Genomic DNA, 15,008 nt, shown 5'->3' with positions numbered 1-15,008 from the left:
GCAGGAAGGAAATAAATGAATGAGAATGGTGGGCAGTACAACCATTTTAAAACATCATGCAACTAATACAAAAATGATTCATTGATCCATATCTAGCTATTGACTACTTGTACACAAATAATATCTGAATTATGCAAACAAAACTTCAAAATACATGAAGCAAAAACTGATAAAAATTCAAAAAGACTTGACAAATCCTCAATTGCAGGAGGCACATGAATATGAAAATCCTATGAAGATGGAACTGATTGACTATGTCAAATACTACTAATAGGTCAAATAAGGTGCGAACTGGGAATTCACCACAGGAATTAACATGAAGATTATTAGAAACTCTGACAAGAGCTATTTTGGGGAAGAATAGAGATGAAATCCCCATGGGTGTGAGCTCAAGAGAAAATGGAATGAAAATTGAAGATTGCTAGTACAGAAAACTTTTTCAAGGAATTCTACAAATGAAAGCAAAGCAAAGGAGTATTATCTAGAGGAAAACCAGCATTAAAGGATCTCTGGAGTAGGGGAACAAGAACTAATAGGATTGTGGTAAATATAGCCGGCATCTTTTACTTTGTTCTAATATTTTGCAACAGGAATATATTCACACATTACTTTTATCATTTAAAAAAATCATTGTGTTTTTTTTCTACTTTTGCTTTTATAAATAATGAGAGGAATAACTTATTTGTATGCTGATGTAATAATGAAGGTGGGGGTAGGATTTAACAATATATAAGACAGTGAAAGAAATTGCTAGAGAAATGTTTTTAAGTAAGTTAGGACAGGATGTGGTGCATGAGTTGGGGTTGAACACCAAGAGTTTAATCACTGGAAAAGGAAGGAAGTGAGGGTACATTGTCACAAATGCTGATAAGTGGATACAGAGTGGTGGGAATACACTGAAGATATCTGATTGCATCATTTTGTTCAATGAAATAGATTATCAACCAAGAGTGAAGATGGAAAGAGATATTGGAAACTTGAGAAGAGGGAGAAATACATACAATTATCTTGGTGCTTATCAGAAAATTCTAGAGAATTATAGATTATCCTTGCTAATCAGCGTGAAGGGCCCATAAGAGATTAGTGATTGTGAATTTAAAGTGAGACCAACAAAATGATTATAAATTTTCTTGCAGCCACATTCAGTTACACATGAATAGACATTGAATAGGTGGAGAATTGGATTTAACTTAAGCTGCGATTCAACCAAAGGAGTATGACATAGTGAGCGAAGCATAAGAGAATTGTGGTATATGCAAAAAAGTGAGGTCACTATTATTGACCTCGTATAGAAAACCAAGCAAAGAAAGGAAGTGAGCACAATGCTCTGAATATACTTGAAACCACTGAATTTTACACTTTAATTGATTAATGATATGGTAGGCAAAAAGGCCTCATTAAGTTGTTACCAAAAAATTAAGAGAGAAGTGGGAAGGAGAGGGTTGAAGGGTAAAGTAGCTGAAGAAATGGGATGATGGCGAAGCAGAACAGGAAAATGTAAAAAGGAAATAGGCTGCCATGCCCACCAACCATTAAAATTCTAATTTGAGCAACATTTCCTGAAATGCGTCCTCATTTTTTCCTAATGTGGCAAGTGGTGACCTCCAAATGTAGAAGGTTGTAAAATTTTATTCATTTTTTTAGAGTTTATTCATAATGGCCACTTTTACGTTTTGGGTTATGATAGATTCTTTTTATCATAATAAGACCTCCAATAAAAATATGTAAGATGCTAAAAGACTGAATAAAGTTTTCAGAGGCTAGGTGAAACATCATTTGAGTTGAAGAAAAAATAGTTTGCACATCTGTCACATTTAATCTGTGTAGGAACCCTATCTCCCCTGGTTCCATGTTTTCCTGAGCAGGGCCTTCTACAGTCATACTGGAGGCCTCTTGCTCCATCCCTACGGTTATGTCTTCCTAAGGTAGGAATGATTTATCCAACTGTTAAATTTAGAGAACTGGGATTGTGGGGCCAGCCTTTCCCTCCACTTCCTTCTGTAGGGGAACCTACCTACCCCAGGGAATAAACATTCTCTGTCTCATGCCATAATTTTTATACAGTTGGTCCCTGCAGAGCAAGGAGCCTGTATTTCAATGGTTTCTATTTCTGGGCAGCATAAATTGATTTCACACAGCTCTTAGGTAAGAGAATTGGAATTTTAACCCTGTGGCTTTATAGCTTTCCATGTTAAGCATTAGACTACATAGCTTCTGTGAAGTTGTGTCAGGAGATCGGAATGAATATTCCACATGATGAAGTAAAAGAGGAAGAAACCTCACCCCCTTGCTTGATAGTATAAAGAGAGTAAGAGCTAACTGCGGTGTGATTCATTGCACTTGTTTTTGTTTTAGTTCTAACCTAGAAGTCACCTTGCTTCAACACTTCTTACCACACCAAGAGAGAGATATCTGTTTCAGTGAACTTGATACTTCAGGATGCAAAGAAACAGAAATTGGATACATGTACTAGGTCAGTGGCGGAGGGTGGATCAAGAGAATTCAAGGATCAGAATGTAATAGGAACAGGGTTTGGAGTCAGACAATCAATGAAAGAACTTTATTGAGTTCTCCAAGGTATTTAATCTATACAGTCATAAGTATACTAAAAGTCAATATAAACAAGAGGAAAAATGGGTTTCAAAGGAAAGGAGGTAAACCATTTGAGAATAGAGCCACAAAAGGTAAGAAAAAGGGGGAGGGATGGGAAGGAAAACTTGTAGTCAGAATGGGACATTGGATAACAAAAGTACATAAATTTTATTGTCAGATCCAAAGGAAGAGAGCTTTAAAAGTTAATCAGAGAGTAGGTGATAAATAACTTGATTTTAACACACCACCGTTAAACACCATACTGAAAGTGATTCGGCTATATATTCAGAGAAGGAAAAAGCAAATGGAGCTGATCGGAAAGAAGTTAAAAAATAAAATGATTTTATTAGTGAAAAGTATAGGGTGTTTGATTGTGTGTGTGTGTGTGTGTAACTTTTCTAATGAATTTGTCCCATCAATATTTCAAATGCGATTTTAACAATCTTATTTTTTTATGTATTTTTTCTATAATTTTTGCAAAGTTAAAAAAACTTCAGAGTGAATTAGATTTATTTTCTTAATGAGAATCTAATATTTTAGCAGTGACATGTATTTGGTTGTGAACTTCCCCACACTGGGGGATGTAATTCAAACAAACAATTCATTCACACAGGTGAAAAAGAAGAAATGCCTATATCAGCAATAAAAGCAAACTTCTCATTTTATGTCTATGGGTTTTAACTCCAAGGAAGTTTAGATCACACTCCCCTGAAATATGTGATTATGCTTCCTAAGCCCAATGGCAAGGAAATAACCAAACAATACACCTAATTTGTTTCCTTGTACAACTGATCTTGTGGCATGTTCTAGAATTGAAAAATATCTCTGCTGCTCGCCTTCCTGCAAATACAATACAGATTAAACATTTCTTGTGAGCTTTTAATGAAGACCGATTTTAATTATTTTCACTTACTATGCAAATTAGACTTGAATCAGCCAGTTCATTAATATCATATCTGGAGTAGCAAAATAAATACACCACCTAAGTTTTATTAAACATGCTTAGAGTTCTGTGATATTACAAAATGTGAATTTTTAATTATGATACAAATTAACAGATTGTCTTATTACTTGATATGTTTGTTGTTGGCTGATGTAAATACTTGCAAATATCCTGCATATGCAAGATTTCTTTCTTTTGTTAACATTAACAAGAAAAATCTCTTTATAAAGTTCCTTTCCATTTACAATTGTAGATTAGTCTTTAGCATTTTTCCTCATTACATGTGAATCGTTAATCATACAAAATGAATGCAACATCACTTTTTGTTCTCTGGAATGATGTGCTTTGCGATGAATACTTATTATCATAAATCTTTCTAAAAGAGCTTCTAATAGCATCCAATAACTTCTAACATCAGTGAGTAAAATTTAAAGTGTACTCTTTCCACCAGCTTTTATATCTGAAGCTAGCATCATCAATTTTCACAAGGACAATTTAAAACAAAAGCGTGTAAAAACAAATATCTGTACCATTAGTAATGCAAAACACATTTGCTACTGTTTTTCTCATGAACACCATTCCACAATGTCCTTCATTTTTTGTTTTTGTTTTTGTTTTTCATTCTAATCTCATTAGAGCCTGCTGCTCAATAATTACTTGTTTTTGCTATGGTAAAACAAAATTTCAGTAAATTTTGTTCAGATCCAGAGTATTTCCAAATATTAAATTAAAAAAAAAAACCCATAAAATAAATAATTTCAAAAACTAAGATCCCTTTATCATTGTATGGCAGTTTTAATAAGGGTTTTCAATGCATCTATTTTTGACATTTTAGCCACTTAAATTGATCAGTTATATATTCTGCTATTTAAACCTACCAAAATTATATATATACATATAGTGAAAAAAGCCTGATTTTTCTCATAACCACCTATGCTGTTGGCATCCATTTGTTCATTCCTAAAGTGAACCTGGACTAAACATACTTGAGAGAGTGTCCTAAAGAATATAATAAATATTTGTAGATAAAATAAAAACAACATTTTAAAATGAACTAAGGGCAAATAAAACTTATCTTGCAAAATTTTATTAGTTATAATTATTAAAGTATACTTGGAGACTTCTAAAATTGATTTCTTCTTACAAATTATTAAATTTTGACCTTTCTATATAAAGTCAACATAGCTTATGCAAGGCACAATTTCCAAAAAAACACTGAGATCATTTAAGATGCTATATAAAATAAATTTTTATATATATGTCATCTATTAACTTTTGTCACTATTTTTGTTTCAACTTGAAGTAATTTTAAATCATCATAAAAAGATAAAAATATTAGGTTCGCAAATTTGTTTACAATTGAGACACTTAGGCCAAAATAATTGTTGTGTCTTCAAATGGTGAAAAAACAATCATGAATAGAAAGCTATTCAAAAAATTTAAGTGTTTCATGACTATTATAACAAAATAAATAATTTGCTGAGTTTCTACAACTATGACCTCAGTTCTATCTTGAGCTTTAACTCCAATGACCTCTTTGAGTCTAGATAATTTCTAAGGTAGGTTTTTATAGACTCATTTTTTTATAAAAACACAGTAAGACTCAGTGGGCTTATGTAGTTTCCTCAGAAAACCCTACTGTATAAGTAGTACAGGGTAATATTAGAATGCAGATTTGTATTCAAACCCAGCTTTTTCCATCTTATGTCTTTTTTATTTTTTTATTTTCATTTCTATTAGCTTTAAAATTATAGGTATGGTTTTGCATTCCTTCTACAGATGGCCATGGGACTGTGTATTCATATATACAGTACAGATGTAATAGTTCAATAGAGGTCTACACTGACTAATTTAGAAGAACCACATCACAAGGATTTGCCATTTGTTTTATAAAAGTAACTTCTACCTTTATATAAAAACCACCTATGAGAGAATACTATAATTTCTGATGTCATCAATTTTTAATATACTAGAATGTATATGTTAATCATTAAAATTAATTTAGACATATTGTTTATGCTTATATGTTTTTTTTCAGGAGAATATTTACTTACATTACCAAATAATTTAATGGACCCTAAAGATTTACTATGGAAAAGTAAAATATGATTTAGTATTTCTAATAATATTTTCTTATTTATAATAAAGTATAAAATAAAATGTAATTCCATATTTTAAAATACAGTATAAATAGACTACATATAACATTATATATGCATGTATATATACACCTATGTATATATATATAAAAAACTAAATTTTAGAAATTATACAGCCTATTGTGTGTTTAATTCCATAATTAAACTCATCCTTCCAAATATGTACATAAATTACATATGTTTTTTTTATAGTTGAATTTATTCATTGTTTTTTGGATATTATGAACAGTGTGAAATACTGATTTAGTTGAAAATATTGTTATAAAATCAAATTTTGAATTGATATTATCAGCAATACCACTACCAATGATTTTGTAGTGCAATAAGAGAAAAATGTAGAGACAATAAACATAAAAGTTTAGTTTGAAATATTAGAAAGAAGTTATAAAGTACTGGGTTAGTAACACACTACTCTAGTGATGATAATTAAATGCCAATTTCTAAGCAGGTGATTGTCAGAGAATAAACGCTATTGTGGGTGCTATTATGTTTCTACCCGTGGACGAGGTACCTGAGGGTATAAAAATGTAGTAAGACTCTTCTGTTGGTCAAAATGGAAGCTGAGTTTCTACCAGTTTCCTTCATCTAAGGTCACCTCGGCAAGGAGTATAAATAGAGGGATTGTACACCTGCTTCTTTATTTCCATGAATAATTGATAAATAGCCTTAGATGGATTTGTAATATACAATTCAGCTTAAGCTGCTGCTAATCTTTCTCAAATTTCTTCATGTAATTATTGGTAATGGCAAAAGAGGGTAGGCACTTATCTCTAAGACATGGGAAAGAGACACAAGAAGCATAGTAATTCTGTGAAGCCTTATAATTTATCTAAAATTTCACATTATTCTGTATTTATGATAGTTCCTATTTACCTAAGGTAAACAATTAAACATTTTCAATTAAAACTTAATCTCTCCCCAATCTCAGTATAGATTCTTCATAAGGGTAAACTTATGAAAGTCCATATGCAAGAGATGTAATCATAATATTTACTTTTAGATATCCTGAGGACTTGAAGTTCAAGGTTTCCAGTATTTATTAATTGTAGTTTTCATAATTTAATGTAAAAATATAAATGCTACAATATGAAAATTTATATTTGTACAATATGAAGTACTTCTGAAGATTTTTTCTTTTAAAAAATTTTAAGGTTATGTTTGATAATATCTTTAGTTTGTATGGGTTTTATTGATTAAAATCATTTTTTAAAAATCATCTAAATGTAGAATAATACCTATATAAATACATTTACCATGCAACATCTAGACATACTTGAAATCTACATAACTTAAAGTAAAACTAAGTCTTTTTCTTTATGTTGTTTTTAGATTTGAGTTCATCTTGATGCTATTATGATACGTTGAGGAGGAACGGCAGATCGTGAATCTGAAATATTTCTCTTATATATTAGTTTCCATTAAATTTTCATTTCTGCGGGTCTCTATGATCTGTGCTAATAAAATATAGTCTTAAAATATGTTTTATTATAAGCACAAGTCAGTGGCAGATGAAGATACTGAGCTATGCTAGTATTCACATATAAATCACGTTTATCTCTTTAAATTTAAAAAATAATAAAATGTGTGTTTCTTCCATGTTTTTGTCAAATTCTGTATTTAAAATGTTAATAGGGTCCCTAAATCCATCCATAATTTTTAAATGTTCTGCTAATTATTCTACATAATATATTTAAATGAATTGCACTATTTAATTCCCTCTGTATTTAAAATAATAGACTATTTCACTACAACATAGTTTTAATTTCTACTGTATCTTTTTTCATTGAAATAAATGTATAATTAAATCATTCATCATAGGCTAAAACCAACCTTTTTAAAAAGGATCTATTTTTCATCTTTTCAGTTTTACATTTCCTAGAATATGGGAAAGCCTTATTTATTCACATAGCCAGTGAACACCTGATAGTTCTCTGCTAGGTCCTAGAGAGAGATTAAAAAAAAAAAAAAAAAAAAAAAAAAAACCCATAAATACCAAAAAATTTACTTTCAAAAAAGGCTCTTTATCAGAGAAAAGAAGCAAGTTCCAGACATAGAGTTTACCTAATACTAATTCATTCTTGTTACTCAAGGTAGGCATCTTACATGAGGTGGCACTAACCTAAGTTTCATGAAAGTCAGAAACAAAAGCAGAGAAAAGCTGGCCCCTCATGTGTGGTTCTTCACTATGTTGTATACAATAGCAAACAGCAGCCATAGAAGAAGAAAGCATTAACACAAAGAAAATTATATGTTTTCTGCAAAAGTTAAAGAAAATGCATTGACAAACAGAGCAAATGACATATTTTCATTTTAGAAAAGTTTCTCTAGCAATATTGTTGAAAATGGGTTGTAAGAAAGCAGCAGGCATCAAGGAGACCTGTTTAAGCCTGTGACATTCCAAGCAGAAATTCTAAGGACCTGAATAAAGTGATAGTGGGGATGGAGAAGAAAGAATAATGAGGAGATATTCTAGAAGGGATTCAATGGCCTATTGTACCAAGGAATAGAAGAGAAGGCAGAATCTAGGGTAAGCATATACATTTGGCTAGGATGACTGGCCAGATGGTGGTTCTCTTCACTGGGCTGGGTTGGGGAAAAAAAACAAAACAAAACAGAACAGATTGAGGGTCTTGTAAGAAAGTAACTGATGAGCTTTATTTCACTGATGTTGAACTAGAAATATCTGTAGAATATCCAAGTGGAAAAGTCCAACAAGAGGCTGGATATACTCCCAAATTTAAAAGAAAAATGTGCATGGTGGTATACATTTGATAGTTATAACAGTGATAATGGTTGCCAGTGACAAAGCTTAAATAATGCAAGAGACATCAAATGAGGGGGAAAAAAGAGCGAATGGCAGAACCTTACCTGATACCCATGTTTAAGAACTTGGTAAGGAAAGAAGCAGCTGCGAAAGAGAATGAAATGTATGGAAGCTCTTTTTTTGTACCCACCAGACAGTGCTTCCCAGAACAAATGAACATTGTCAGCAACACGGAATTTCCTTGGAAAGATGTCCATTTATTTCAGTGATGCTGTCATTGCTCAAAGCACTTTATTAGGTTCTCTTTCATCTTACCTCTGGACCAGCAGCATTTTCTTTTCAATATTGTCAGTGGTGGCAAAGTAAATCCTTTTACAATAAATGCAGTTCTTTAGAAAGAGCTCAAACTTCAACAAGATGTAACTACTTAGTAATGATCTTTATTATTCTTCAAGTGAATTAGAAACTGACTATAAAGGTAAGTTCGATGTGAGGAGTTTGAAATTAAAAGCCAAATTTCAATCATCTTCAAAAATGTATCTGTTCTCCCAAAGTAACTTTATTGAAAGACATTTTGATATTATTTATAGGATTATAGTAAATTTTATCTATTATTATATTAAATAATCTGATCTCTAAATAATATTACTAAATCTGCACAATTTAATGTGGCTTTTGTCTCTTATACAAACCTGTCAACTGTCTTATTGAGATGAATGACTCAATGTAAATGCAAGCCCCATTTTAAAGTTTCATTAAAATTCTTACATTCTCTTACATTTTTGGACATTACTTTATTGCTTTTACACCACTGGCTAATCTTAATTTGCATGAGTTGTCTATCTCATTATTAAGACATTGAGTGAATATGTCACCTGTTAAAATAGTTAATAGCTCTTGACAATCTTTTTCTAATTTCTCCCTTAAATTTTGTCCACTGTTGTAACTTAAAGGCATTTTATTGTAAGTAGTGCTCAATCTAAGATATATTTATTTATTTTTAAAACACTAAGGTACAGAAATCCTCTTTTATGTACCAAGATATCAATGAATTGTGAGAGTGAAATAGAGTTATCATTTCTATTTTTGACTAGCTCATTAGACACAATATGTTAGAGGCAAGTTCCTAAATCTGCAAATAAACTAGTCAAACAACAAAGACTTCATTTTCTCACTATCATGTTAAATAGCTTTATGGTTGATATCTAGGATTCTTAGACTTCAAAGTACAGGTTTAGAATAGGCTTACAATACTAGTATTCTAACTTTATAATCTTAGCATATAGTCTATACAAGTCTACTAGTATTATAAAAGACCATTACACTCATACAGTGGTCTTCTTAATTCTGAAATTTTATCAAATTAATGTATAGGAAAAAATATTTCAATTTTGATTTTAGCCCTTATTTTTATCTTTGCCATGTAAACATTGAATTCAGCTTATGAAATATTAAGAAACATTTCTTTTTAAGACTTTAAATAGTATAATTAATGTATCTAGAACTTTCTCATTGGAAAAAGAATTGCTAAATGGAAGATTTAAAGTTAGTAAACTGCCCGGTAATCATACCAAAAATCTTGGGTGTGATTTATTCTCAAGTCAACATTTGGCAATATTGAAATGAAGGCTGTTTGACCTGTATGAAAGATTTTTGATTGGTTAAAAGATTAGACTAGATAAATACTAAGATTCTTATTAACTCTATGATATTATGATTACTCCCCACATAATTTAATTTAAACCAGAAATGTTAACACTCAGTTCAACTTTTGCTTTCTTTCTAAACCCTGTGTATTTTTATGCATTAATTTGACTCTTGTGCTTGAACCCTATGAACTCCTGTATTATGTTTAATTCATCCTTTTAACCCTAGTAGAGCATTCAGTAGACAGACACTTAGAAATTTTGGTCTTGTCAGTTCATTTCCACATACACACAAAAAAATTGTAAGACAAAGAAATGATGAGATTCTGGTGCCAGTAACTGGTGAATTGTATTTTATCTTGATCACTGGATACTAGATTCTGACAAAACTTCAAGTTTCAACCCTTTCTATAGGATGTTTACATATGTTTCTGTACTTGTCATGCCTTTTGATTCCCTTTTGATTGTCCATCCCCAAGTACTAGATGTTATTCAACAATCTTTGATTCTATAGTCTCCTATAAGTTTTCTAACAAATTATTATAGATTACACAAAACTGCCACAACCACACATTTTAATCAGTTGCACAGCTTTTTCCTTGCATAGCCCTTCACTGCCTATTTAGACATCAGAGCCAATTGTTAAGATATGTTAAATTAATCCCTATCATAGTATCTGCACTCATATAGTCACCAAATGAAATACTTTGATTAAAAGTATTCTGTAGATATCCATACAAATGCAACAACAAAGAATAAAACTCTATGGAATAAAGAAAATATTTGGTGCATTTACTCTTCTTATCTAAAAATTATGCGGTCATGCCTTATTCACTACACATAAAAGAAGCAAGAAAATAATTCTGAGCACATTTATGCTTGCATATGAAGTACTCAATTATAGGAACACTAAAATGCAAAAGTAAATTATTCTATAGGTAGCATTTTAAGGCTATTCATTTCAAACATTCTCAGCCATTTGATAAATAAATAGCAGGTACAGGATCTTATAAAAGAATAAGGAAAGGGAAGATGAATTAGGCAGGTAACATTTGCTGAGCTTAAGTTATACACTCGACATATAAATTAGACACCATGCTGGTCCCATTCCTGCATCTTAATACAAGATTATTACAATTAATTGTCTTCAGACACATGTATTAATCATACCAGGGATAGCACAGATTTCCAGTGATTGGTTCAGGTTTCTCCCAGTTTATCGTTGTAGTGATTTTCTTTTGAAACAAGGACTCCTGGCTTTGAATAAATTCCGTCAGTTTTGGAGGTTACTAATTCTCAAATTCCCACTCATGGTTCAGTGACCACTCGCCCCACTTTACCCATAGTCCCACATGAGAGACTCTATACCAACTACAATTCCGTAAAACCTGATCAGCAACCTCCACTCTGTTTAACATGTACAGTTGGGATGGAATAGGTTATGCTTTGGTAACAACTTCCAAATTCTCAGTGGCTTATCTCAGCAAGAATTCTTTTCTCTTGCACACTGCAGGCCCAACAAGACCTTGTAATCAGGTTAATAATTGCTCAGAACCCAGCAGAATATCAAAGTATTATCTCCTATCTGGTAATTAAACGTACCCATTTAAAACTACACACATTGTTTCTATAATATCTCAATAGACAAGCCTATGAATGAATATGATCTAGTTCTAATAGAGTGAGGAAGTGTAATGCTGCCATGATCAATAAGAAGCAGGAAAAATCGAATGTGAACAGCCCTACCAACTGCCAGATCCCAATATTCCCTCAACCACTAAAACCACCAGCACTCTACACCCACATACAGACATATACACCCTCTCTCTGCTTCTCCTAACTCTCTTAACTAAAGGATAAGGGATTAAATGTATGTTATATATAATTGTCTCACTTCTCACAACAGACAATGAGTTAAGTGTCAATAATCTATACTTCTCAAATGAGATAACTGAGACTCATAGAGATCCAGGACCTTGTGAATAAAATCATATAAAATATTAGGCTCTACATTCAAACTCAGATCATTTTGGCTTAAAATTTTTAGCGAGTATTTAATTTTCACAAGAAAAAATAAAACTCTTCACTGTTATGCATAACAGTCTCTAAAGTCATTTCTTATTACCCTCGGTTCACCTCTATAAAAAACCTCTTATGGTTTTTAGGGCTTATTTTTTGTTATATCTTTACTCATTTGGCAACTCTGTTTGGGATCACTCATCTTTCCTGTCCTTCTAATAAATATTAATCTATTTTTAAGATACAGTTCACAAATCTATGTCCTCTATGAAGGCTTTTATAATTTTTACTCTCACATAAAAGTTAAATTATTTATTCTTTATGAGACACTGAACACTGCGTATAATTTTATAAAACTAATTTGTGTTGCATTTACCATCTTTTGTTTCTGTCACTATTATAGGCAAGATGCCTTGGGGTACTCCTACTCATTTTTATAATTGACTGTGTGTCTATGCTGAAGGTTGGTATGTGTGCTGTTATTAAATATTGAGTGAATACAGAATAAACATGTAGTGGAGAAGTGAGACATGGACTCTGGAAGCCAGACTGTTTCCATTGGAACTACCTCTACATTACCATTGTCCAGTATTGTTCAAATCATCCTCTCCTTGTTTCAGTTTCTTCATTTGAAAAGGATAATAAAATCATGTCTCTATTGTTCTGTCGAAATTATTATAAGTATCAAATAAAAACATATATAAAGGTTTTAAGGAAGTAATTATTAAAATCAGAGGCAGTGGTGATAGTAGTTGTCATAGTGCTACTAATACAAGTACTCTTGTGTCATCTCTTGCCAGTACTTTGAAGCTATTATCAGTCTCCATCTCTAGATAAAACCTATTCCAAATGGTAGCAGGTCAAAGTTACACAGAACTAGATAGATAATCATATCGCTCAATTTATACATTCAGAAGAAACTATATATGTCATGTGACCAACTTATACTAAAAATATAACTTAGGCCACAGATTGGATTATTCAGATAACTTTTTCTCTGATTTTCTATTAGTTTGTGCAAAGTTACTTCCTCTTGTGGTAGTATGTAACCCAATACTAAGGGGTATGAAAGACTTAAGCAGCAGCCCTCCAGCTATAAGTTTAGAAATAGAATATTCTTCCCATCCATTACAACTGCAGACAGTCCGGGAACAGCCATAAAAATAAAAAATAAAAAATAAAAAATAAAGTGCTTGAGTAATGGAAGAGAGTTACTTAACCTGGAAGATATACTTTTTTCCCATCTAACATTAGAGTGGTTTTTGTTGTTGTTGTTGTTGTTGTTGTTTTTTTTTAATGCTCCAAGGGAACTGCATAAACTTGCATAGATGTTTTCAGGCATTCTAAGGCACTTAAAGAAAGTCACTCTTGAGAATTTACTTCCTGTAGTTTTTGCATTATGAGAGTTGTTTAACAGCAGTGAGGAATAGAAATAGAAATTTAAAAAAATATGTTATATATAACATATATTCTATATAATATATATTCTATATTATATCTATACATATATATAATCAGAAAGCCTGTTCTATAAGGACTGAATTTTGGAAAATACTTTAAAAAAGAAAAACTTTCTGACCAAGACACAAGAGTACAGATAATTGGAGAACTACAAAAGCAAAGAAAAGTGTTTAAAAATGAGTAAAGAAGCAAATAGGATAAAGACAGATATGACAGGCAGGTTGATTCTAGTCAAGATGGTGTTGACGCTGTGCTTGTCTCCTCTCACAACCACATCAAAACTACAGTGAAACTACAGAACAACCATCACTTGAAGTCATCTGAGGTCTGGCTGAACAGAAGTCCTACAACTGGGGACATACTTAAGAGGTCACCTTGAGACTGGTAGCAGGGATGGAGATGAGAAATGGGCTGGTTCCAAAACCATATGTGGAAGTTGAGAATTAGGAGGGTTATCTTGCCTATAGAGCCAATCTCCCACCCTGAAGAGCAAGGGGTTCCCCTTTCAGGGTTCTAGTGTTGGGAAGAGAAGTCCCCACACCCTCTGACTGTGAAAACCAGCAGAGATTGTGGTTAATTGAGACAGAGGCCTGTGAGAATAGCAGACATTACGCTTAAAAAGGGCTGCATGTGGACATACTTACTGATGGACTCGCTCACTCTAAGTTCCAGCACTGGGGGAACTGCTCAAAAGACACCAAGGACAAATAGGGAGAAATAGAGTAGTCTGGCTTCAGAGCATGGGCTAGAAGAGCAGCTTTTTCCTGGACAGAAATGTTGGCAGTGTCCATTGTTCTTTGTTGAACCCTCCTCACTCCCAGCATTCAGACACAGGTGGTCGTCATATCTGAGTCTCCACCAACCTGATTAACACAGGTTGCTCTACCCTGTTGATTCCCTGAGACTGCCCTTCCCAACTTGCAGACCCACCCAAGCTGCCTCCAGTGGTTTTTTCCATACAAATCTCTCAAAGGCTCACAAAACCCAAAGAAACAGCATCTGGCCTCAGTTTGCCCCATACCTCTTGCTGAGCAACTCCAAGCCTGGCACTAGCGGCAGCCGGCCTCGGTTCCAGGCTTGGCCTCTCAGGACACCTCTAAGCCCAGCAAAGGTGGTAGCCATCTGTGGATTGCTTGATGACTCTTACCAAGCAGTCCCAGAAATGTATACATAGGCTGCAGCTGATCTTGGTCTGCAGTTGCCCACCCCCTAGGAGGCTCTTGGACCTAGAGGATATTGTGCTGAGTGGAGTAAGTCAGAGAAAGACAAACGTTACATGATTTCACTTGTATGTGGAATCTAAAGAGCAAAATAAACAAATAAAACATAAACAAACTCATAGACACAGAGAATATTTTGAGGTTACCAGATAGTAAGAAGGTTAGGGGGTTGGTGAAAAGGGGAAAGAATTAATAACTACAAAT

This window comes from Rousettus aegyptiacus, unplaced genomic scaffold, assembly GCF_014176215.1.
Source record: "Rousettus aegyptiacus isolate mRouAeg1 unplaced genomic scaffold, mRouAeg1.p scaffold_m13_p_11, whole genome shotgun sequence".
Taxonomy (NCBI): Eukaryota; Metazoa; Chordata; class Mammalia; order Chiroptera; family Pteropodidae; genus Rousettus; species Rousettus aegyptiacus.
The sequence above is the reverse complement of the archived record's forward strand: the minus strand, read 5'-3'. Positions refer to the sequence as shown.